The sequence below is a fragment of the Chionomys nivalis genome, chromosome X (assembly GCF_950005125.1).
Source record: "Chionomys nivalis chromosome X, mChiNiv1.1, whole genome shotgun sequence".
NCBI lineage: Eukaryota > Metazoa > Chordata > Mammalia > Rodentia > Cricetidae > Chionomys > Chionomys nivalis.
This window is the reverse complement of record NC_080112.1, coordinates 88,501,061-88,528,786: the sequence shown is the minus strand read 5'-3', so window position 1 is coordinate 88,528,786 and position 27,726 is coordinate 88,501,061. Positions and strand designations below refer to the sequence as shown.

General features: G+C 34.2%; 1 protein-coding gene and 1 non-coding gene across 3 annotated transcripts in view; both read left to right on the top strand.

The window, feature by feature from the left end:
* Positions 1 to 27,726, top strand: part of Htr2c (5-hydroxytryptamine receptor 2C) — a 252,455-nt gene that overhangs the window by 11,277 nt on the left and 213,452 nt on the right. For both annotated transcript variants that reach the window (XM_057759543.1, XM_057759544.1), the window contains exon 2: positions 5,342 to 5,399. The gene's annotated coding sequence lies outside the window, so the exon portion shown is untranslated. The remainder of the gene's footprint in view (positions 1 to 5,341; positions 5,400 to 27,726) is intronic.
* Positions 21,107 to 21,234, top strand: LOC130868736 (small nucleolar RNA SNORA35). The gene has a single exon (XR_009056552.1). It is a non-coding gene; the product is annotated as a small nucleolar RNA SNORA35 (small nucleolar RNA).

Sequence of the window (27,726 nt, the reverse complement as noted above, 5' to 3'; positions counted from 1 at the left end):
TTTCTTTCAGTAGAAAACTAGTAAAAAATTAATATATATTATTTTACTCCAAAATCACTTTGCAGTAGAGAATTCTCAATAGGAATTCACTAATATCTTGCTTAACATTAGTGTTGCTAACTTCCTGGCTAAGATGGAACTTCATGACTAGAAAATTCCTGGTTCGTTAAACATATTAGATTTATATGGGACACATAGGTGGTTAGTGTGTAAAGGCTTCAAAGGACAAAGACGGTCATGGGCATCTATTCAACTAACTAACTAGAGGCCACTATTCTATTTCATACCACCTTTTCTGACCCCCATGTTAGAAGTTTTCTGATTTTGTATCTTTGCGGGTGACATAGACACTAGAAACAAGAAAAGAAAAGGCCATTTATACTTGGTTCATGGCTGCCATCATAGCTCCCTTTTGATTTCCAATTACTTTCCTATGAAAACCATAGTTAGATTTTTTGTCATTTTATGAGTCTAAAATTGCACTATTTGTGTTCATATAAAATAATTTTGAAGTAATTATTCAGTTTTCTGTACTAAGATCTTAAACTGTGACTCCTGTGCCTTTTATGATCATTGGAGACATAACTTTTGAAGCCTGATTTACTTCAGGTCATAAGAACATGACAGAAAATACAGAACCTGTGCTTAGAGTCATACAACTGTCAAAGCAGAATTTGATGTCCATTCCCTCCCTGCTTAAATCACTGCCACAAATTATATTGGTATGCAACAAATATCAAGATATAATACTGTAAAGAAGTATTAAATAGATGTCATACATATAGTTAGGAAACAGTACCAGCATGTAAGTGAGCTGAACATTTGACTATGACTATTAGTTTCTGATACCAAAATGCTATTTATTTTTATTAGATTATTTTTAGTAATATTAACAAGATACTTCATAATTTTTCAAAATATAGATGAAGCAGTGAAAGTAATCATGAATTATTTAGTAAACATAATAATAAATCAATGGACTTAAAGTATTCTCATAGTTCTGAGGGATTCCATACTGTGTATGGGTTTTTGAAAATTAAAACATCAATGTAATGTTCTTGTGTGTCTGTTAGAGAGAGAGAGACAGAGAGAGTGACAGAGACAGACAGAGAGATGGAGACAGGAGAGGGAGAAAGAAGGAGAAAGGATAAAAAAGAGAGGAGAGAGAATGAGTGAGAAAGAGAAAGAGAGAGGTTTGTGTGGGACAGGTCTGAGCATTCACTGAGGTCAGGGGACAACACTCTGCCTTTGATCCTCTCCTTCCACCCCTATGTGGACTGCAGGGATTGGCCTCGGGCTAGCTGGCCTATGCTACATGTTCTTTACCCACAAAGACACCTTTCTGGCCACTACTGATTAAAAAATGCCTAAAGTAAGATTAAAAATGGTTCTTGATTAACTTTTGGTTACATGAATAGTTATTATTAGTGCAGAAGCCATAGAGAGAATTCTATTAACTCTGAATTCAGGTTCTTTTCCCACATAGTCCATTGCCTGTGTGACAGAATAAGAGAAAGCTTTTAAAATTTTGACTGCGTCATACTGTCCTTGAGAATCACATAATGCTTAATAAATTCAGAATGAACAAAAATACATTTGCATTCTTGGCTTAAAAATTAGAAACTTAGTACAAATATGTAAATACCTTGAAGACTATGACTTTTATTATTACTGACATGAGCACAGAAGATGTAATTGTGTTTGTGTTATGCATCATATGCATACATATTCACATCAGGAAGAAAAGAGTAATCTTTGAGGCTTATATTAAACTTATATTAGTTGATTGGCCACATAGACTTATGTAAGCTTTGATTTTTTTTTAATTTGAGCAACTGACGTCTGACACAGCTCAAGAATGGATGCTTACTCTATAAATTACATCCCTTAAAAATGTACAAATGCAAGCATGAGTCACTAGCTACAGAAGTCCATCTTTAATCCATTATGTCATTTTCATAAGGAAACAAACCAGTGACCTTCAGTCATTTTTAAAGCAATGCCTCTGAACTATAGAGTATGGTAAATATGCAATCACAACAAGAACAAATCTATGAACTCAGGTAAAAAAAAAAACTTTATAAAATGAAATCTCTTTCCTTCTATGACTATTTTCCCATTCATTTGTATGAATACCTTTCATATACAGGATGGGCTTAAAACTATGTTGAAACATTATTTCATTTAACATTATATTGACACAGGAGAAATCATGTGTCCTTTTTAGGCTTTTAGTCTCATTAATAAAACAATTTAAGAATGGATTCAGATGCAAGCACAAAGGAAAGTTTTATTAGAATTTAAAAGAAAAAAAATCAAAGCTATAAAGTCACAGCAGCCACCCAAGAATGGAGAAGATAAAGAAAAAAGACCATGCCCTTCAGGCAGATGGCAAACAAATAGCCTCATGACAGGAAGGCATTAGAGAAAAGAAGCAAAGAAGCTTAAAATGTTTAGGGGAAAGCCCCAAAAGAAAGAAGTATCAGGAAATAGAAATGGAGAGAAATGATAAAAAGCCAAGTTGGGGTTCAAAGTACAAAGGCTTGGAGAACACTTTCCATGGCACCTGGAGTAACAAACAGCCTACCAGTTCAAAAATGTGTCAAACACTTACGCAGTATCTGTTCAGATCTAACGTTCTCCAGGCCTGAGTTGGAACACAAGTCAGGAGATAGACATCATATAATGGCTTCTCCAAATCAAAAATGTGTGAATCCTTAAAGATCTCTATTCACATTGAAAAGTGAGGGAATCACTGTTTATTAATAGCAAATGGATAGAAAAATGTGCAAGATGTTGTACATTTGGCAGAGGTCTGTCATGTAAGGTTTTATTCTTCTTGGAATCCAAGGCGGCAACAGTGTTGGGACAATGACTTATCTCTGTGCCTTCCACCAAAATAAAGGGCAAACACACAAAGTGACAATATAAATATCAGACTTTTATTTTGCCTTCCATTATCTTATGGGTCCAAGAGAGGACTCAACGCTTTTTCACAAAATCAGCTGTTTCTACCAAAAGTACCTGTTTCACAATGGGAAGATGTTTGTTTATTAGTTAAATCGCTCATTATAGCTGTGGTTTGCCCGTACCCAAACACGCCGTCTCTTTGTGGTCTTCCTTTAATCCTAAATGGAAGAAGTTTCCTCCTTAAATGACTATGATAATCTGGGAATGTACAGAGAAGTGCATTCAGCTCTTTTGTGATGCTAGCATCCATTGGCTCAGGTCTCAATATTGGTAATAATTTGTATAATGTTAAGTAAAACTTCTTAAATAATCACAGAATTATCCTCTATGTCACTTTATATATCAATTATAAGTCAAAAGTAATTATATGAGACTCGAAAAACTTTAAAAGGTGCGCTTTAAAACATGTATTTGTATTAATATATAAAACACGGTTGTGCTCAGGACCACCTCGCACTGCCAAAAATCAAATTTATTGTGGGAATTTAAAAATTGTAGTAGCTCAATAAGGTAAGGGGAGATCAAAGACTTGAACTGATAATATATGCATCATAAAATGTTTCTGAAATTTATAGTTAGCTGATGGGGAAAGATATGTTGATAGATGAAAATATTACCATAAAGAAGGATGTGAGCCATGAGTCAGAGAGCACAGTGAAGTATTCCTGTCGTGAGAGAGAGATACATGAAAATGCCATAAATTTGAGGCTAGCCTGGGCTACATAATTCCATTCAAACAATAAACAACACAGAAAATGTCCTGATTAGGCTGGAAGGATACACTCAGAAAAGAATTAACTTTAGTGAATTAACCTTTTAAAAATCTGAAACAGACTGATCAGAAAATATTTTTGCTTGTTAAGTTTCAGATAAATACTTTTCAAAAAACCTTAGACGAGTATATTATTTTCCATGTGAGGGAAAACTGAATAAAAAAATCCTAACAATGACATCACATCACAAATTGTTCTGGCTGCAGTAGTCACATGTGACCACTAGGGGGCGCCTATTCTACTTGCCGCAGTTGTGTTATCAAAACCAGAAATATTCCCTCCATGAGTACTGAACAATTAGGTGAAATTAAATTAAATTGGAACTGCAACAGGTGGAGTAGATTACTACAGTGTAGCGAGGTGATATTCTTTGTTGCAGTGCAATCTATACTTTGTATCATATAAATCGATAACAAGTGTATCTTCACTATGCATAGATTCTTAACTGTTCTTGAAAATAGCTAATTTTGTATCTCTGCCTCCTGAAATATGTTAGGGAGAATAAGCTTTATGCACCTTTCCCCTAAAGAAATTGATTTTTCTATTTTAAATATTTTAAAGTTCCCATACAACAGAATCTTAATTTTGAACATTTAGTGTCACAGTTGCTGCAATGAATCTTTGCACTAACTTCTCGAAGTGACAAAAAAGTAGTCATACAAATTTATTAATATTAAATGCATTTTTAAATAAAATTTAGATAAGAAGGGAAGTTTTTATTCAGGTTGTTTCTCTCCTATTTTACTCACAACTCCTTTGTTGTACCACCATTATAAGGAATGAGAGGTAGAGTAAGTTATTGCTATAATACATTCAATCTTGGATACTGTGAAATATAATCACATCAAATTTTTTAAAATTGTGACTAAAATTTGCAATTTACATATTTTTATATTACTCATACCAAATTATGTTGCTGGGTCTGTTATTTCATTATTTTAATAAGCTCAAATCACAGAATAATATTTTCTATATATTTTTCATAATTTTAATGGTATCTACTTCACTCCATTTTACTTGGCTCATCAAAAATATTTGCTTGTATTTTGAGAAAGTATCTGTATTTAAAACATCTTTGTCCTGTTTGTAGTGCTTGGAGAAACTTTTCCTGTTTAAAATAAGAAATTAAAATTACTAAGAGTTTGTTTAAAAATGTAGCTAATATTTGTTTTAACCTCGACTTCACATTCAAAAATAAATGAGTACAAAATTGATACTGCTATGATAAGGGACATTTAAATGATGATTGTCAAGTGTTATTTTCTTTCCCATAGGTTAATATCCTCTTGGGGTCTATGGAACAAACAACAATTGTCTTATGTGAAATGATGGCTCAACCTAACATGTGATGTAGACTTTTGCCGGTTCACTTACAATATCAAACTGACATAAGATTTTTTTTCCTGAGCAGAAAGACAAACAGAGGCGCACCTGCTTCAACTGGAAAACTTATGGAGCTAAGATTTTCATGTGGAGTTCGTGGATAGCATTCCAGATACTTTTCAGTCAGGCCTTACCAAAGACAATTGCATAAGTACCTTGGCTAGGCCCTTACTTATAGGGTCCTTATTCTATTTTTTCTTCATGTTTACTTTTAGGGTTCTCAACCAATACCTGCAGGCATAGGCCAATGAGCATCATCTTTTCAAATTAATTGTAAGTATACCCATAAGCATGCTTTGAGAATCTTATTTTGAATTAATATTTAACCATTATATATAGGTGATTACAACTATTTTGAAAACTTAGACCTGCCCCCAAACTAAGACATATACCATCAATTGAAAATTATTTTAAGGCAACCTAAAACAATTATGTTCTCATCAAATTATGTTTTATCAAGTTATGTGTGACGCAGATACCCTTATCAAGTTGCAATCCACTATCTCGACTTCGTGAAATTATTTTATCGTGAGGTTTTATGTCAGGAAAATCTGGTCAGTGATGAAAAGCTATGATCTCTTGATTTCCGCCTATAGTGGCAAACTCATAGCTGTGGTTTGGAATAAAGAAATCAGACTATAATTTACTGGTGTTAGATTTTAGAAAGCAAACCTCTTTAACTATTCTCGACAGATGAAGCTGGTAAGGTTCTTGACTGAGTAGCAGCAGAATCTAGGTCCGTACCAGGAAACAAAATAAAACAATCATCATCATGACATTTCAGGCCAAGTATAAAGAAGATGAGAACCTTTGGTTTCAGTCACAATTCTGAAAACCAACGAAGACAAACTATCAGTCATTAAAGATGAAAAGCAGAGAAATGAATGCTGGACTTGGTGGCACACAGCTTTAATCCTAGCATTCAGGAGGTAGAGGCAGGTGGATCTCTGAGTTCGAGGCCACCCTGGTCGTACAGAGTGAGTCCCAGGACATCCAGGGCTACACAGAGAAACTCAATCTCTAAACAAAAGAAAAGGGAAAGGAAGGGAAGGGAAGGAAGGAAGGAGGTAAGGAGGAAGAAAGGGAGGCAGGGAGGGAGAGAATCAAGGAAAGAGGGAAGGAAAGAAGGGAGGAAAAAAAGCATGATTATGTGACTGAATAAATAAATTACAGGTTAAGCAATTCTCAATTAATTTCTCAGTGTCTATTCTACATGGGAAGTAGAAAAAGACAAGATCTGAGAAAATTGGGAGCATGGTGACCATGGGAGAGGGTTAAAGGGGAGGGGAGAGTAAGGGAGGAGAGCAGAGGAAATTGTATAGCTCAGTAAAATCAATTTAAAAAAAAAGGAAAAAAGAAAAAGAAAAAAATTCTCACTGTCATATTTATGTAGCTAATACCACAAAATGAATTTACAATCGTAGTTTTAGAATTATTGACGATTGCAAATATCTAATTCATTATTCTAGGGATATTTTAATGTGTATTTTAGTAGAATGTTTATATCTATACATATAAATTAATGTTAGTATATACATATCAGTACAAAACCCAAGTGAAATATGCAAGCCTACTAAACTTCAAAAGTTATTAAGAAGGAAATAGGAATGGGAATATCTGCTACACACATAATTTATGATTTTGAAAAATGGAATAAAGAAGAAATTAGTGAGTTTTTTCAGTAATGGGGATATATCAAAATGGCTACATGTACCCATACTCAAAACAACCAGCATCAAATGTCCTGTCATGTTATTAAGCACATCCATATTTAATGTGATGGTAGACACAACACTTCTTGTATTTTATATATTTTAAAAGGGTTCTATTACTCTCTCTCTCACTAGTTTTTCATGTGTTGGAATAAAATAAATACTTAGGGGAAATTCAAAATGTACAAAGTGTAAAATTGTGAAGTATCCCAGCAGGAGAACTCTCACTGTAAGTTTATGAAGATCGAAGTGTACCACAGATGTTTTCAGTGTGTTGGTGAAATAGGTTAACATGGATGTACAGGTAAGTTTACATGGTATTCACACAAGATCATCTCATGCTGATCAACAGCATCATAAGCCCTGTACAGAGAGAAAGGCCAAGGTCAGTCTTATCATAATACGAGGTCAGTCAATTCTACCTTTGCTACCACCCTTTCAGTACTATTCTGCCTTAGGTAAAACATCATGTCTCTACCTCTGTATGCTCAGTGTCTGTGACCCCACAATAAGTGTTTACTTCATCTCTTTCTGGCCTGTACACTCTTTGTGCACATACCTGCTGAGCCTTGGTTCTTAATCATCCATTAGAGAAACTTTGATATGTAAATTCCTCTTAAGGTACCAATTGTTGATAAGTTCTATCCCATTCCTCCTAGAAGAAATTCAAAGGCAAAATATAGTTCAAAATCCATTTGGAGGTAAAGTTTTCGACAATTTCACTTCTCCTAGAGGCTCTCCTTGCCAGGGCGTGTCAGTGACATTAAAACTAGATCCCCTACTCACCTACTATAAATGGTTAGAAATTAGTTGTTTATTTCAATGATGTAGCTAATGTTCTTAATATGCTAATACTCACTGTATAGAGATGAGTACCAAGAGTTCTATTATAATACCTATATACCTAAACACCTATAAGCTATTTTTTTCCCATGACAAGATTAACATGGCACACATATGCTTGGCAAGCACACTACTACAGAGCTTTTGAGTTTCTGTGACAATTTAAAAAAATAAGAATAGTTTTTAAAAAATAAAAGGAGGTTCACATGATTTGTTTTACTATCCTCAAAATTAGTAATAGCTTCCTTGTACTCCTACAGATTCAAATACAAATATATATGTTATATATATACACATGAACACACACGGAGATAGATAGATAGATAGATAGATAGATAGATAGATAGATAGATAGATAGATAGATAGAGAGGAAACTATATAATTTCCCATTGCTATACCCTTTTGAAAACTGAACAGTTTTCAGTTGAACAGCTGTGTTCCCTCTGAACAAGATAAAGTTTGTAATAATACCAGTAAGTACTGAAGGTAAACATTGGTATCTTAGTTTTGTTTTTTCAGTATATGATAAAAGTACTGAAAGTTATTCATCTCAGTAGTTAATGGAACAAAGAAAGAGCACCAATAGATTACCTCTACACCTCCAGGACAAGATGTATACTTGCCACTCTCTTAAAAATGGAAGAACTTTTATTTTGAACCTCGTGACCTTGTGGTATTAGAAATTAAAATAATTCACTTAACAAACAGCTTGATATGAACTCTCTGATGCATAACTTTCAGAATGTTTCATTCTAGGTTTGCAAGTGATTTGATAAAGATATAAAAAAATAAAAATATATGTCAAATATTACTATTGATAAAGTTCCACTATTTTAGTGTGCACTGTATTATAATGTGTCTTTTCCAAACATATTTAAAATACAGTATTTTTGAAGCATAATTTCTTTACCTTCAACTCTTCATTTGAATAAATTAAAACATAATCAGAAAGGTATGAAGGAAGCAAAGAATTCAGTGCTAAGCACTGACATATCATTGTTTTATATTGGTTAACACATTTGTATCACCAATAAGAACACAGTGTGTTAATTGGAATACCTACTTGATCATCAGTTTTACAATAATTATAAAAGTTATATAATAAAATAATAGTACTACTAGAAGAGACACAATCAGTCAAAGTATTTTAAGCACAGGTAAGATTTCAGGCTTTGTGATCTGGCATTATACACAGTATTTTTGATAAACTACACTTTTAAGCCGGACTTCTTAACACTTCATTGAATGCAAAAGATATGGGATTGTCTAGATACTTAAAGAGCTTCTTGTTGCCCTATAAATGTGTAGAAATGTAATTAAAATATGCACTCATAAAAAATAAATCTATGTAAAATCCAGTTGACCTAGCTAGAAATTTAAAACCATGTACAGTACAAATACATTTTTATTAGATGTAGGCTGTGCTAAAACTTACAAGGCTAACATGATGGTTTAAAATACATATATTATAAAAAAAGTTTTACCTTCCTCAAAATTAGTGAAAGTCACACTATTTTGAAAGGTAAGTAACCAAACAGTCTGTAGTAACTTCATTGACTGCCAACGTCAGTGAATACATGCATGTAAGTGCTTGTCATGATCAAAGGCTTTGTCACACAAAAAATATTGATCCCAAATTTCACTACTTTAAAAGATTAGACTTAAAAACATACTTAATGTAATTTAGAAAGCATTAGCTGACCTTTATCCCCAGAAACATACCCTAGACACTTTATTGGCTCAAAGTTTCAAGGTCCACCCTTGCTACATAGACAGTTTGAAGCCATCCTGGGCTATCTCAATTGGGCTTTTCTGTCTCAGAGAACACAACAGACAGACACACTAGAAAAATGTATAGTTTCAAGCTTCTTTAATTTTCCATTGTTTTATTATTTTATTTTTGTTCTAATGAGTTGTCCTTTACTGTTTCACAATAGCCTAAATTTGTCTTAAATCTCATGTATCTGCTATGACTCATACATTTTGTAATCTTGGTCACCTTTTCTTTTTTTATATTTTTAAACAGTTGAATTTTTAAACAAACTATTTTCAACTATCATGATGAGTTATAGACTGGTGTTTCTGGAACCTATTGTATCTAGAATTTTCGGGGGATCCTGTTATGCAGCAGATTCTCAAACAACAGGTTTTATGAAGAGTCCAAGTGCCTATTTCGAACAAGCTCCCAAGTTTCCAGGGACTAAATTTGGACCAAGGTCAGAACGCAAGAGACAACCGTTTTTCTCTTTAAAAAGTCTCATAGTACAGACTTTGGATATTGTGAATCATGTAGGCCCTTTGCCTGTAGCTCAGAAAGCCAGAGACAGTATACATAGTCGACCTGGGTACAAATAAAAACCTCATGAACACCACACCGAAGTCTGAATACTTGTACCCTTTCCAAGCCATGCAATATTGTTGATATTTTGATTATTTTTTAAACTGATTAAATATTGAACCCTATTGTTGGCTTCTACTTCAAACAACTTTCAGACCAGCTTACTGGAGAAAGGAAAAACTAACCAATGATATTGTCATAGTTTAGGAGGGTAGTGTGAGAAAGATGAGCTCTGTAGTATCATTACAATCCAGACTTGAAGATATAAGACTTTTCTAGACAAGTAAGTGGGAGTGAAAGAGAAAGAGAGATGAGGAAGAACATCAGTACGTTTAAAGAAATTAAAGCATCAAGTGTAAATGAGAAAAGGGATTCATTCTTGACCAAGAAACCCAATAAGATGGGAATTTCCCATAGGAATGTTGAAATAGTTTAAAACTTGAATGAGTAGTGGCATCAGGTGAGCATGGTGAGTGAGCACTGGGGAATGCTATTAAGTTCTGCATTTTAGAATTTCAACATTGAACTCGTCTGTTATGAGAGAGAAAGGGAATGGAAATGGCTGAGACACTACAATAGTAAGGTCAGGACTTTAAAATGGCTGCAAACTGTTCTGAGATAAAAAGCTTTGTAGAAGCATTTGTAGAAATCATCTGGCTTTGAAACTTCATTGTTGAGAGGTGAAATGAACACTGAGTAGTCAGGAAGAGCAGACTTCTGAAGTCAATGCTTTTTATTGTTATAAAGCGCACAGTAGACTGAAAAAAGGGGAACTAAGAATGAAGGAGTGAGGACTTTAAAAGGCGATCTCTACAAATGTTTAAGGGGCTGTTACACATTGCTAATAAGCTAAGGAATAGGCATGCATGCTGTGTGTAACAGGACCATGTAGGTTCTTTAGATGTTTTTGGTCATTCCTTGGAGATAGTAATGGGCTGAAATGATGGGGTGTCTTGCTGCAAAAATACACTGCACACACCTGAAAGGGGAAGAGATAGTTTATTCTGGAGCCAATTATCAGTGACTGTGGCCTGGAAACACATATTCAGGATTCCCCAAATACTGTATTACAGTAGGTTAACCACTTAATGAAGTTCTTATAGTAACAGAACAAAGAAAGTCATTAATTAAAACCCTTTTCAAATACATAAGTAGGTGGACTAGAGCTAAGTGGAGCATTCTTTCTATAGTTCTCAGATGCAATTTCATGACAGTCTTCACTTTTGAGTTAATGGAAGTTAGGAGTCTGCTCATATATTCCACATGATTACCCACTAGTTACCTATTAACTCACCCAAAACAGAAGGAAATAAATGGCAATTCACAGGGACAAGAGTTCCCAAGATACCTTCCATCCCTCCGAAAACGCAGCATTCTAACCATCACACTGGCATCAACATCTTCTTCATCATTTTACTTGCCCTGATAAAATGTCCAATGTAGGTGTAGCTTCTTCGGGGGAAAAGTAACTCATAGATATTACACAAAAATACCATAATCAAATATATATATATATATATGTATATATATATAATATCAAGTACAAAATTAACATATTTCTTAATTCTTTGTAGATCTCTCTTTGAATCTCTCTCTACTTCCTGTCTCATGCAATGTCACCACTTCCCAGTTATGTGGCTTGTTGATTCCAAGATGTGCTTAACTGAATTGCTAAGGGGAACTTAAGATTTACAGAACACCTGCTACACACAAGACACTTCTTAAAAGTTTATTCAACAGTGTAATCAATGCTGAATTTGGTCACTGCTTAACATACTAAGAAAGATGGGAAAACCTAACCTATCCAGCAATACTATAAAATGGACACCAAGTTTGCCATAAACTGTAGGTTATAAATAAAATTCCAGAGGAATTTTTACTCTTTCTCAATGGGGAAATTCTAGTTTTTCTACCAGTTAATATAAAAGAGATTTTTCTCCAGCTTTGATCATCAAATAAAAACAAATTACATAAAACTTAGGTAGACATTATGAGATTGTTTGCTCGTTCTGTTATTTTGAAACAGAGCCTTGCTCTGTAGGCCTGACTAGATTAGTACACACTGAACCATGTAATTTAAGCTAGCCTTAAACATGGGGTAGTTCTCAAACTTTAGCCTCCTAAATGCTTAGGGTTACAAGATTGAGCAACCATGCCCAATTTAATTGATTTTAATGATGAACAGAAAGGCATCATGGCTTTATTAAAGAAAGTTGTCAAGAGTAGCAAATACATGTATAGAAAATAATAGAGTTCTTTATCTCTTTGATGTGTGTGTGTGCACACACGTGCATGCTCATGCTTAACATTCAAAGGACAGATGACTAACTTTCTCAGATGTAGAATATAATATAATATGTAGAATATAATATAATAGAAACTATGACAGTGTCTCTCGTGATGTTGGATGTGATTAATCCTATTTCCTCCAATTTTCACATTATAATAAAACCAATTTTTATCATCCATACTTAATACAATCTCCACTAAACATTCCTAGTGAAAGCTGTTAGTGTAAATTTGGTAGCATTTACAATCAAAGACATCCTGGGTGCAAGCAGATAACTAGCATTGTGTCTTTTCTATCATATATTTATTATAATTATCTTTATCAAAACTTTTAACCCTGGGTCTTCAAGATGACAAAGTGAGTAAAGATGGTGACTGCCAACACTAATGACCTGAGTTCCATCCCCAAGCACCACAGGGTAGAAGAAGAGAATTGACTCCCATAGGTGGCCCCATCCTCCCAACACATATTGTGGTACACACAGAAACACACACACACACACACACACAAATGTTTTTACAAAGGATTCAAAATGTCCTTTAATCCCAATTGTCTTAGTTCTCATATGGAAATCAGTACAAGTTTGTCAAAGAAATTGCACGAATGGTTTCTTGAAATTTTTAACATACAGAAATCACTTAGTAAGTACTGAAGAATCTGTAATTTTCTTGAAAATTACCTTTTATTTTTAAATAAAGTCAAACCAGATGGTAAATATTGATACCTCTGGCTACATAGTAGGAAATGAGCTTACTGTTTATATCCAAAAAACAGTGCTTGTCCACAAAATAGAATTGCTTGAAGAAAATTCAAAACAACACATCTCTGAAACTTCTTGAGATATTTTTCTGCACCAGCACTCCTTTTATCATGTTCCTCTTCTAAGATTTCAGCAAGCACTTCTTAATATTTGTGCACTTAACAAAACAACACTATTCATAATATTATTAAGTCTACAAATCTAATGGAGTCAGAGCTTAAAGTTATCTTTTATAATTTAATCAATGTTTACCCACAGTAAGAAATGTTAATTAATGTTTTCAATAAATGTTAGATGACAGTGAGTGAATTACTTATTTCCATTCTTGTTATTTTTAAATCCTTGCATTTCTGCAGATCTTTGCTTACTTTAAATTGGACCTACACTTATCTGCTAATTGATTTTAAGAAAACACATCATGTTCTCCTGGATATAAAAGAACAAATGATTGTCTTTATTCTACTATATTTTTGACAATTATTTTAAATTTGTATTTGAGTACTTGATGTGCTAACATTTAAGTGCAACATAACTTTCTTACATTATTTGTTCCTTGTTCTTTCTTTAATTAATATTCATACTGATAATTCTGGCACTTCTCCTGCCTTTAAAAGGAAAGCCACATTTTTAGTTTGTAAACAGATCGTTATTATTGTATAACAGTTATTACTGTTTCTAAACAGAAAGTCATAACATGTATTTTCATTATGGAACCCTCATATTACAGATATTTTTCAGATTTATGAAGACAGACTAAAAATATTTTTAAAAATTTTGAAACTCAAATATAATTTCATCATTGCACCCTCTCTTCCCTCCCTCCAACTATTCCCACCCACTCCTCTTAAATTCTTGACATAATTTTCCATTGTTATTGCTCTGTCTTGCTCTCTTTTTATACATATATATCATATTGTATAATGTATGCTCATATACATATGAAGATAGATATGTGTACTTACAATGTGTAAACACAGCATGTTTAGTCTCTCTAGTTTTACTTATACATATATGATTTCAAGACTCACCAGTTTGTATTAGATAAACAATCAAGAATCTTATCCCTTGAGAAGATTAATTCTCCTTCTCTCAGCATTCCTTAGTTGCCTGTAAGGATAGGGTCTTGTGATATTTGTTTAGGGGTAGAGTAGGGTGTTGTGAAAATTCCCTCTTTTATGTTAGCATATCTTTAGGTGTACTTTTTGGGTTTTGTTTAGTCAGCCATATTGTTGAAGAATCATGGTTGCAGCAAAATATATTTTAAAGTGATTATAGCTTTAGGAAAATGTTTACTTCAAAACATAAAACTGAAAAGAAAGATCATGGAAGGCACCATGAGACTAATGTGAGATGAAAAATTAGGAGGTTAGCTTGTGGTTAGCTGTGTGGAAGAAGAGGTTTTGAGCTTAAAACTGAAGAACAGAATTGATCTAGGAATGTGGAGAGGCCAGAAGAAAGAGTATTATTGGAGAAGTGTATCTAAGTAGGAGCTCATGAAAGATTTTGGGAGTCAATGACCATTGAAGAGAACAGAGCTGATGACTCCTGTGAACTTGCTGCATGATTTAACTAAGAGGAATAAAGGTAAAATAGGTAAAGTGAGAGATATCAAGATGTTGATTAGGGGAAGATCACAATATGGGTAGCCACTCCCACAAAGGGAAACTCCTAGATGTGCATAGATACACAGAAAGAGATTTCTCATATGTATCTCGTAGTTTTGACACTTTGGTAGATACAGGGAGGGCTCTGTAATGTTTACACTTGTAACAGATTGACCTGGGTAGCAGGTGGTTACCTCGATAGGGTTTTTTTAAGGTGTTTGGCATTGGCATGGTCAACGTTTTTTTGCATGGCACAAGTTTTAGAAACCGAGTCTGTCAACTGTCTTATTTTCTATCTAGATCACCTTTTCCTTTTGAGTGTCTGTGGTGATAGGGATTAAATTCAAGGCCTTGCACAAACTATACAAATGGTCTACAACTGATTTGTACCTGCAGCCTACTAAACTGGGTTTTTCTTTTCTCACTATTCCCCAGTTCAGGGAACTGATTTATATTTTAGGTTTCCCAATGAGCAAATAAAAGTGAAGTAATTAATAAGAATTTTATGTAATTTCCATGTATCCTTCATTATAATTGATTGACCTGTTCCCAGACAAATTACTTCAGTGTTATTGCCAACATCTAACATTGAATTTTGGCATTTAAAAATATTTAATTTCTTTTCCATAGTACACTGACTTTGAGTTATTGTGGCAGAGTTGTAGGTGAGGGACAGGATATTAACTAAATTAGAGAAAGGGAAAATGATAGAGGGTTCTCCAAAGCCTTCAGAGGAAGGTCAATGACCATTTGGACAGCAATCATTGGCAAACACAGATCTAGCAACTCTGCCTTCAATATACTTTATTATATCCATGCCATAGAGAAAGTAAAGGTCTCAGTTTATGGTATTTAAAAAATTGTATGAATCCAAGTTTGTTAATTTGACTGCTCATATTAATAGGCAACACATTAAGTTGCATTAGAACTAAAAAAGATATAATCTACTTTTGAAAAAACCAAAAACTTCCAATCAACATATAAAAACATCCCTGCCACAGAGAAAGTATACTGTTTATTGCTCTAAATTATTCAGAAGTTTTCACACAATTTGTTGTAAACATAAGACAAAAAGAAGATTCCAGAACTACTATTTAAGTGCTTTTGATTGAACTGTATTTTTCCTTCTCTTTGTGTCTATGAAGGTTACAATAAAGAATGGGTAGAATAATGTGTCAGGATGATACTTGGATAGTAATGCAAGGATACCCTTGAATAATGCTCAAACAGTTACATAGAACTATTATACTGTCAGCACTATCAGGAATTAATGGGGTTGCAAAGAGGGGGTCACCAAGATCTCTGGCCTCTCAAGGTTCTCAGGATTTTATTTCTAAGATAAGACAACTAACATGAATCAAACAAAAGAACAGTGTGCCATAAATATTGAGATTGTGCATATAAAAAGAGATAAAGAGTCATTGAAGCCCACAGTTCAGCTAAAGTTCCTTCAGAAAATACTCCTTCCTATAAATTAGCCTGTAGCATCTCCCTATTTTGCATTACTTCTTTCAACTCAATAGGCATCTATTTTCTATGTGCCATTCAAGCTCTTTGCGTAGGTCACTTATACATGGTAGGCACTATGTTCATTTTCTTACTTGATCAAAGACATTTTTGAGACAGTCTGACTGTATAGAGCAGGCTGCCCTAGAAGTCACAAAGATCTGTTTACTTTTGCGGGGATTAAAGACATATGTCATTACATTAATGTTGTAGAATATTTTATCACATTGTGAACCTCAAGATTGTGTTATTTACTGGAAAAACTTGTTTCTAGTTGTGGTGTATAGCATGCATAATAAGAACCCAGAGTCAGATATTGGGTTCAACCTAAATATCAGAAAGGTAAAAGCAACCAAACCACTAGATATCTCTTACCCCTTTAAAATCTTCAGACTGAACTAAAGTAAGTTCCTGTCTCATCCGGCCTTATATTCTTCTCTAGTGCTGGGATTAAAGGTGTGCACTACCACCACCCAGCCTCTATGACTAACTGGTGTGGCTGCTGGGATTAAGGGTATCTACAACCCCTGCCTGACCTATATGGATGACTAGTGTGGTTGCTTTGCACTGACCATCAGGCAAGCTTTATTTATTAAAATACAAATAAAATATCACTACATTTCACTTTTGGTATAAAATAAAAAAAAAACTATACCTAACATAAGAACAACTATATTCAATAAGTAAAATAACTGTATACAGGCAATAAATACATTGCCAATATCTAGTCCATTTGCATTTGATAAATTCAGAGAAAGTGCTCCATAGCTATCCTATTTTGGTGAGTCCAAAGTCTTGTACCTAATTTACTTCATACTATTATAACTTGCTTTCTACATCTGGTAAAAGAGGAAAACTATAATTATAAATATCTAGTGTTTAACTACCTCAGGGACCAAAGAAGGAAATAATAATAATAATAACTGAGTAAGCAGGAAGTATGTGCAAGCAACTTCCAAAATAATGTGAGAAATGTAAAAACAGCTGACTGCCTAGGCAGTCACCCAAAGTTCCTCTGCAATGTTGGGGCATGCATCTTTGGCCTACAGGACTAGAATATCTGACAGACTTTTCTATGAAGCAGGGATTTTCAAGGATTCTCCCACCTTATCTTGGCAAGGTTTGGCAGTCACTTTCTTTTGTGTTCTGCTTGTCCCATTGGAACAGCATACTATCAGTAGTTGTGGCAAGGACATTTTCTTACCAGTGGCTTACATTTTCCACAAAGAAAGTAAACTCCATGTGGAGTTTCTATGATGCCCATCATCTTCTCTGAAGTAGATTGTTGCAGCCAGGAGCAGACATGAATCATTGTCATAAAAAAGGACCAAAATAACCAATGTTATTAAAACATCTTAAATGCCATATTATGTCAATCTATGAAGTGTTTGAAGGTGACCTCTCTATCTAAAATATATCTTTGCTTGACCTTGAAAGCATATGACTGTAAGTTGGATTTAAATAGGTAATTAACTACTAACTTGGATTTATTATTCTAAACAGCTGGTAATAGCAATTTTCAAGGATGAAAAATTTGCATGAGATTGTTAAATGAGTTGTACCAACACAATACCTTGAACAAGAGTAGAAAGGCATATACAGTATGTTTTAACACAATTAATCTCAAATTTGTATCAATAGAAATTTGTATACAATGTACAGAAGTCAATTCAATGTAAAACATTTATTATTAGTTGTTGCTAACTAAAAGTAGTTCAATAATCTACCTTTTATCTTATCACATGTATATTCTCACATTTTTCTTTTCAAAATAGATTCAATAATCTATTATTTTGTTCTATCATATCTATATCCACTTTTTCTTTTCAAAACAACATCCTTGAATCTAATTTCCTTTCTTTAGCTTTTCCTTCTGATCATTACCAATAAGAACTTATAACCAACACCCCTAAACAAAGACAAATATCCATAACTCATTGGATGACGTAAAACTACCCACTCAACCTCTTGGGAATGTGGGCATCATATTCTTAATTTTACTTCCTGCTATCTGGATGGTGACAGTATCTTTGGGGGATCCTGAAACGAAAATTTGGGTTAATTATCAAGTTTTGGAAGAGGTGGCTGTATCATTCATTGTCCAGGCTCTGTATAAATGGGAAAGTGCAGGACTGGTCTCAAATAATGGCTACAGTAATCTGTTAGGCTGAATCATCTCAGCTAGTTACCTCAAAATTGTTCTGAGCAATTTGCAGTCTACATCATGTACATGAAGCTAGATGAAACCTTTTTCTAAAATTAGTACTCTATATGACCATTAACATCATGACAAAATATACACACACATATGTATATATACATGCTAATCTTATAAAATTTATAAGATTAAATAGCCCTACATTGGGTGTCAATGGTAGTATGATTTGTAAGAACCCGGAGTAAGACATTAGGGTTCAACCTAAAGATCAGAAAAGCAAAAGCTGCCAAGCCACTAGAAAGCTATTACCGCTTTAAAATCTCCAGAATGAAAGATGAGAAATTCCTGTCTCATTCAAACATTATATTCCCCTCTGGTGCTGGGATTAAAGGTGTGCACCCCCACTGCCCAGCCTCTATGGATACTAGTATAATTTATAAGATGTAAAGTATTCACAACCACTGCCTGGCCTGTATGGCTGCCTAGTGTGGCTTCTTTGCACTGGCCTTCATGTAAGCTGTATTTACTAAAATACAAATAAAATATCACTACAGTGGTCTGAATCAGCCCTTGCATACACTTTTGATCCAAGAGCTTTCTGCTTGAATATTTTAAACAGGATTAAATAAGGTCAACTATAGGACAAGAGGTGGAGCATCAGCCAGTTGCCAGGAAGTGAACAAGAAAATCATAGAGAATAAGAGGAAGTCAGGAGGACGGATAGAGAGATGCACAGGAAGTAGAAGAGAGGGACATTCAGTTTCAGGGTTTTCTTTTAGTTTGAGATATCAGATGAGAAATAGAATTTTGGATAGATATCAGTGCATGGAGGAAGGTCAACTGGGTGCTTTCTCTGCCTCTCTCAGCTAGAAGGCATTCACCCTAGCAGATGACTTGAGGGTTTTACTGGTAAAGATCAAATGTCCACATTTAGTCAAAAACAACACATGGCTTTCTATTTTGCCTTTCATTTGCCACTGTTCTATCACTTCAGACTGGAAAATGTCATCTTATGGGTCATATATGAGCTTATGAATTTTTATTTCTGAAGAATAGCTATCTTCATACTCATATATTGAGTAATACAAATTCTAAAATTGTTTTTGTTGTTTTTATTTCCTTAAACTTTTAGTGTCTATGAATTAAAAAAAAACATAATCCTCAATTTGTGTTTAGAAAACAGATTCATAGAGTAGAGAACATAAAAGTAACATTTCTGACTACACTGATAAAAATTTTAAAGTTTAAAAGAAACAAGCATATACAAGAATATGAACCAAATGAATCTACTATAAATTGCTGGCAGAAATACAAAATCATACAAATACTTGGAAAAATGTTGGCATTATCTCCTAAAATTAGATATTCACACCGCATAATTTTAAATAACAAATTAATTATATCAAGAGAGTGATGGGTGGTGCAATGATAATAGTGATTCACACACTAAGGGTTATAATTAATCCCATTGTGTGCACTGAGTCCAGACTCTGAGAATTCAGGTGGCTGAGTACCCAATAGTGGGCATTCAGTCTGGCAAACGTCCAGGGGGCATTGGGTAGGTGTATTTTTGTTTGATATAGTATTATTTTAGTGTTATCTTTGTTTTATAAAATTTTACCAGTTGCTAACCTAATAAAATAAAACATAGGGTAAGAAATAATGATTATTTGCCAGAGGTATATCCAAGTAGCAGTTTTTCAGTTATAGCAAGGAGGGGGAAAATGGGAGATGTATCAAAGACCTTGTGTTCTGGTTTTGTACCTTTGAGTGAAAATGTGGTCCATCCACACAGGAAAGATGTAACATTGTCCTTAATACAATTCAGATATAATGATCCATGTACTTATTTTATTTTGTATTTTTTTCAAGACAGGGTTTCTCTGTGTAGCTTTGGAGCCTGTCCTGAAACTCACCCTGTAGACCAGGGTGGCCTTGATCTCACAAAATTCTGTCTGTCTCTGCTTCCCGAGTGCTGAGAATAATGTTATGTCCCACCACCACCCAGCCATGATCCTTTTTCTTTTCTAGGAAATATTACACAGTTGTAAGTTGTCACCCCACCTTTAAGTCAATTTAGGCAACATAGTACAAAACAACTTTGTTTTGTGAGAGGGGAATTATAAAAGGAGTAAAAATATGTAGAATTATTAACTACAAATAATTCCCTGGTGCACAACAGGATGCACTAGTTAAGAGTCCATGCTATTCTTCCAAGGGACTGAATCAGGCAGGTAACTCACAACTCCAGTTCCAGGAGATATGTAACCATCTTCTGGCCTATGGCAAAACTTTCACACAAAGAGATTAAAAATGACATTTTTTTTAAAAAAAGAAGAAGGTCCATAAGTTTTAAAATAAATGTTTCACACATAGTAATTTAAAAAAGAGAGATGACTTTAAGAAGTAGACAGGTGTCTAAGCATGACAGACTTGAACATCCAAGGTTGCGTACTGCACTGGATCTTGCACATTTTCCCTGTAACTGTCATAACAGTTTCATTCAACATATGGAGAAACAGAGGCCAAGAAACTTTGAGCAAGTTTTCTAATGTACTACAAAGTGACTGTGCTGCAGCTCTGGTCTTAGACTCAACTAAATCTCAACTCCTATTTCTTTCCTCTGAAGTAGACCCTAATTGGTAGATCACCCTGCTGAGTGAAAGCACCATTAGTTTCTGAGTTCTTTCCAGTTTCTTATTCACTCCTTCCTCCTAGCTGCTTCCTCTGCAGAGAGTACGTGACCCCTTCAATAGCTTTGCTGTCTGTAGCACTGGCAAGTGACCCATTTGTCTGTCCCATGACCAATTGGGCATCGAACAGTGCGAAAGCAAAACCCTCCAAAAGCTGGGAGAGTCACACTGTGGACTCCTCCTGCATGCTGGTGGGTACAAATCTAAATGGGTTCTGTGGCCGTTCCTTACAACTATGAGGTAATGAAAGGCAGGCAGCTCCATGACCCCTACCCTTAAGTAAAAGTAGTGATGTCCATAACAGGTTAACAGCAAGTATTCAGTGTTATCCTTGCTAGGGCATCACTTTAAGCCTTGCTAGCTGTGCAGCTTTTAGCAATTTACATTACCCCCTTTAATATTCAGATTTGAAGTCCATAAATATGTTTGATCTTACTGGAATGACCAAAGGTTCTCGATGAGATTTCATGAAAGCATATTTAAATTTCTTGGCAAAAAATGTTCATTAAGCGTTGTTGAGAAAGGACAACACATGATTTTCTTCCTTTGACACGTTGAAATGAGACAGCAATTGTCCTTAGAGACTTGATTCCCTTGAATTTTGTTTGCTCCATGCTCTTATTAGATTTCTGACAAAATAGCCTTCTCTAGTTTCCTCACCACCTGTATATGATGTAGAAAATTAGATGTAGAGAAGTCTTTTTTTCCAAGTCTTACTTCAATGTCCATTGTGATGTGGGATTTTCCTCTGTATACTGTGATTACCATTGATTAATAAAGAAATTGCTTTGGACCTATAACAAGGTATAACTTAGTTAGGCAGGGAAAACTAAACTGAATGCTGGAAAAAAGGAGGCAGAGTCAGGAGAAGCCATGAAGCCTCCACTGGAAACAGATATGCTAAAACTTTGCTGATAGGCCCCGACTTCATGGTGATGCAGAAAAAATAAGATGTAAGAGTTAGCTAATAAAAAGCTAGAACTAATGGGCCATGCAGTGTTTTAATGAAAAGAAATCCTCTGGAGTCTTCCATGGAATTGAAGAATATATAGTTATAGTTAGTTTTCCTTAGTTATGATAAAAGATAGATATAAATATTATAACTGTAATCTTGTTAAATACATGTTTTGATATATGTAATTTTACTATGTTAAAGTTAAAACCTTCCTTTTTATTTAAACAGAAAAGGGGAGGTGATGTGGGATTCCCCTCTGTATGTTGTGAATATCATGGTTACTAAAGGAACTACTTTGAGCCTATATCAGAGCTATAGGTAACAGAGCTAGGTGGGAAAAACAAAACTGAATGCTGAGGGAAAGAAGGGCAGAGTCAGGAGATGCCATGTAGTCCAGCTGGAGATAGATCTCAGAACTTTTTCTGGTAAGCCACAGTCTCTTGGTGATACACAGATTAATAGAAATGGGTTAAATAATATAGATCCTATGTGATTATTTTAGGACTGAGCAGTCAGGAACCAACAGGAGGCATTCCTACAGCACCATTGCTAGCCTCTTTATAATTTTAAGATATGTTCAAATATTCAAATCTCTGCTATACTCTCATTCTACCACATAGTGAGTAGTAGGAGATTCTTTAAGAACAAATTTATCTTCACATACAAGTTAGAACCCGCTGTTTCATAAACAGCAGTCTCTTTCAGAAAATATAAGCTCAATGAACAATTACTGATGAGTAAATTCATGCAATTTATCTGCAAAATCAAACATTGGTTATTATAAGCAGAACTGGATATAGGCAATATTGAATGCCATAATTTTGGGACTATATAAAACAAAATTATTTTAAATCTTGTAAAAGCTGGTTGATAGTGGCAAACACCTTTAATCCCATGAGGCAGAGGCAAGCAAATCTCTGATTGTGAGGCCAACCTGGTCTACAGAGTGAGGTCCAGGACAACCAGGGCTACAAAGAGAAACCCTGTCTCAGAAAAGAAATAAAAAAGAATTTAGTAAATATAACTTTGTGAAATCAATGGTAAGTTCTATAAGCAAAATAAATACACCAAAGATGGATGCTAAAAAGAAATTCCACACTAGCTCAGAAGTGAGTATAATAAAGGGTTATTTATTTAGGGGTAGAGTCACAAATAATAGTCCTCTTCTCGAATGGGGAACAGCAACCAAATCGGGCAGCCAGAAGAGAAAGCCAAGGCATGCATTGCATTGGCATATATAAGAGGCCACACCCACGTGGGCAGGTAACTTAAAGGCTACTAGGCTGTAGAAATTCCTACAGCAATACACTGAAGAAAGATCTCACAATTTTTTTTATTGATTTAAAGAGTAGCCATATCTTTCTAGAAAGTGATTTTAAAGTGGAAGCCTACACCAAAAAGTAATAAGGATCAGGATCTTTGGATCCTGTTTGTTTTCTGATAATTAGGTCAACATTGTTAAAGGATGTACACAACTTGAAACTCATTATAAACTTACCCTCTCGGGAACAATGAAGGTGATATATATCGCTGAAAATTACATACCTATGATAAAATTTAAATCTTTAGTAATAGCTATAGAAGCTTAATTAAGATAATGGTCCATTTTCCTAATAGATGACTATAACCTAGGATTGATTTTCTAATCAGCAATTCAGAGTATATTTTTAAAAAATACACTGTTCTTTAGACTCTCATGTTTATTATTGTTAGAGAACCAAGAAAATATTACACTTTGAAGTTTGTGACTAATATGAAGTATGAGAACATAGGCTGTTCCTTATATAAATTTCAAAGACTTGGTCCCTTTGGAAATAAATGTAAATGTCATCTTCTTTAAAAATATAAGACGATACAGTGCTCACCTTACCCACTTATCCAGTGAAGAAATTTTGTTCAAACACAGTTTTATTGTTTGCCCTTTACTAGTTTAATTGTGTTTTAAGAGTTATTTTAATGCCCCTCTCCCACCACACTTGTAACAGGATGCAGGAAGTCAGGCGTTTCAATAGATTTTAATTTCTTAAAATCATACTATCTTGGAACTTTTCATAGAGGTCCATGTGGATATGTGAGTCTCTGTCAATCATTTTTATCTAAGGGAAGCACACTGTTTCCCTTGTAATTATTTTTCACTCCTTATTCTTTCCTGATGGACTACTTTAAATTCATTTGGAACTTTGTGATTGAAAAAGAATGATAATTTACTAATGTGAAAACATTTTGTGATAAAGACTAGGAATGTCTTTGCTATAAACAGCTGTTTATCTTTTAATAAAGTGTGTTTATTATAGAATGTGTTATTCAAGAGGAAACACAATCAATTTACCTATGTAATGCTTCCTTTGATACACTTATCCTGCCGGGATCTTTCTGTAAGTTTATTCTGTTTTTTTTTTAGTTTGTTTTTTTAGTTTGTTTTTATTGCTGTTAAGACAGCAATTTTTTTTTCTGGTTCCATCTATTTGCCTACAAATTTCAAGATGTCATTGTGTTTGACCACTGAGTAGTATTCCATTATCTGAAGCAGATGGTGAAATTGCCATAGTTCAAGTACTAAAATTCATTCTGCCGCAGTGTATTTTTATTCACCAAACCTCCTGGTTTTGCACAATAACATATTGAATCTATAGATTGGTCCATCAGCGATATTTGAATATTTAGTATGCATTGAAGCATTAAAATATACATTATTGTGATATTATGTCAGTTATCAGAGAAAATTGATCTTTTTTGTTGTTGTTTCATACTAAGCTACTAGGTTACTCAGACTGACCTTGGGTGACTACATTCAAGCCATTTATTGCTTCACCCACCACAATAGCCAGAACTTCAGGCACATGCAATTAAACCAAAATGCTACATTATTTTTTGACATAAATTAATGCACAGATTTATTTCATTACCTTTTGATGTCCAAAGGTATTCTGTCTGTCTAGGAAGGTGGGTGGGTGGATGTAGAAATAGAAAGATGTTAAGTAAGTGAATGATAGGTAAGTAGTCGGAAGATGGTAGATACATGCATGGACAGATAATAGATAAAAAGACAGAAATATGATCAAGTATGACAGTAGACAAAATTTTACTCATTATTTGTGCATGAATTTATCATCAAACTTTTCTTGATTCCCTTACTTATTCCTCCTTTCTTTATTCCTCAAGAAATGAAAAAACTTCATTTTTGAGAAGATTTATATAAAAATATTTTGAACTTCAAAATTAGACACCAGGAACCATAGATCCTAACATCATCTTCTGTCATTTACCCTACACAGAAAGACACTAGATTGTCTATTTTCTACTGAGAAGTAATTAGGATCAAAGCTATTTTTGTCATTCTTGAACTTATTTTCAGCACTAAATATTTTAAAAACATGTTGAACATGGCTAGAATTTCAAAATGATATAATTCTATTATCTCAAAAAATAATTTTAAAATGCAACAAATAAATATTTTGTTGAAGTATTAATGCCTCCTGAGCAAATTACATCCATATACAAAAATTCAATAAAATTTCATAATGGGTCAAGAGTTTTCAGTGTCTTAATATAATGGATAAATTGCAAACAAACTCTCATATCCAGATAATTATATGATGAAATGGAATGATTTTAATTCAATGCTGAGAAAATTCAGTACTATTAAGGTGAGTATACATTGTAGTTGTCTAGTCTGCTTGTACTTCTTATTATCTATAATAATTTCTTTGACTCTCAAGAGTATCCTTATTTGGATGCACAGTTGCATGCTTATTTTTACTCAGTCATACAGGCCCAAGTATTGTATGATGACACACAAAGAATTATAAACAAACATTCCTTATCCAGAGGATTACGAAAAACACCTTAAAAACTCAAGATCTGTACATGAAATCATTGCAAAGTAACTTCTGTGTTTTTAACTGTAAAGCTTACATTTTTGGTATAGTCAGTAAGCCCCGTGGGAATTCAGAGAGGCAATTAAGGAGCATCATTTGTTGGGCTATACTAGTTTCCTAGTAAAGGGTACTGTGAACATGAAGTCCCATGAACAAGCATAGTGACTAAAGTGACTATGTTCCACAGCTTTACACCTCACTGAAAAACAGTGAGCACAAAGACATGTTAGAAATAAGAACGCCAGGACTCAGAAATTGTGGTCTGTCAGTTTGTGTCTGCCAATTCCTAAGTTGAAGACACTGAAAAGACTATGCACTTTGACTTTATTTTCTTTAGTTGTATAAAGGAAAGAAGTGGATTCATTCATTCATCAGGATTTTTAATGGTAAGAGTACTTTGTATAATACTGTCCACCAGGTCTATGTAAATGACTTGTCAAGTTATTTCCTCTTCTGACTTTTACAATGATCACTATTGTCACGTTTCCAGTGACATAGTATTGTAGTCAGTTTTGAGATCATGTGTCACTCTGTCAAAAACAAACAAACAAAAACAATTGTTCGAGGTAACTTACACAAAAGCAACAAACATCTGTTGTGTTAAATTCACTTTTTGACATACCCTTTATTTCATAATTGGATAGAGACCACATTCCATTCATAGATATAGTGGTGGTACATACTTAATAATAGTAGGGAACTCCTCCAGGAGAAGTTGGCCTTGCACGCTTTCAGAGTAAAACCTTCAATTATGCCACAGGTAGTATTTGAGGCTTGCACTTGCTCAGGGATCCACAATCCTGTGTGTGAATTCCTTTGCCATTTTACACAAGTGAAACCAGATCCTCATTTCCAGTACCACTATGGCTTCCGAAAGACTGCTCTTGTTCCCAGTGCTCATCACCCAACATGAGGTGCAAACCATGCTCTCTGGAGTACAGGTAGAACAATTGAACAGCAAGAGATTCTTGTCAACTCAAAGAAGTTTAAATGTCTTCTGTGAATCCACTTAGTTCAAGGCTGAAGGCCCACTTTCCTGGGAAGGTATTTCTTTTTCAAGGAGTGGGGAACATAGTTCTAAACCATCAAAATGGTTTATACATTACTCTTGACTTACACAGATACTTCTCTCCATTAACTGGGGAAGTTAGAGACAGATTTAGCTTAAAAACAATCTGATTATGAAAACAGTATCTTAACCCATCAAATACTTATGTACTTTTAAAATGTAGTTGGTTATAAGGATTGTTATATATTTATCTATGAATAAACTTTGGGCTTTCTTAATATGGTGAATAAAAAAAACAAGATCAAATGCAAGCACTGTTTAAGATGACATTTTATCTTTGTCACTTAAAAAAAACAGATTTTGTTTTCTGATAGGTTAGAAGTGCCACCATATATTTAAATCTAGTTGTAAATCACATCCAACTCCTGCTTTTTGGAATTATTGATACTGCTGCTCATGATAAGGGTGGTAGGATGTAAGATAGAGAACACTTAAGATTTTGCAAAGAAAACGTTAAACTAAAAGTAACAAAACAAAACCTATAATAGATTTTGAATCATGTTATAAGAAAAGCAAATAGTTAAAGTTTAATCTGAGCATTGTAATTACCTCACTATTTCATTTGTGCACACAGAACATTTATAACCATTGCTATAAGTGCAGCAGTATAGTACCTCTTTTAGTATGGTAAGGCAATGGAAATCCTTTCAAATATATTCTTAATATTGTTCACTAATAGCTTAGTGATGTGCCTAGCGTACCTAAAAGGCCCTGAATTCTAATGATAGCAATACCACAGATAGATAGATAGATAGATAGATAGATAGATAGATAGATAGATAGATAGATAGAT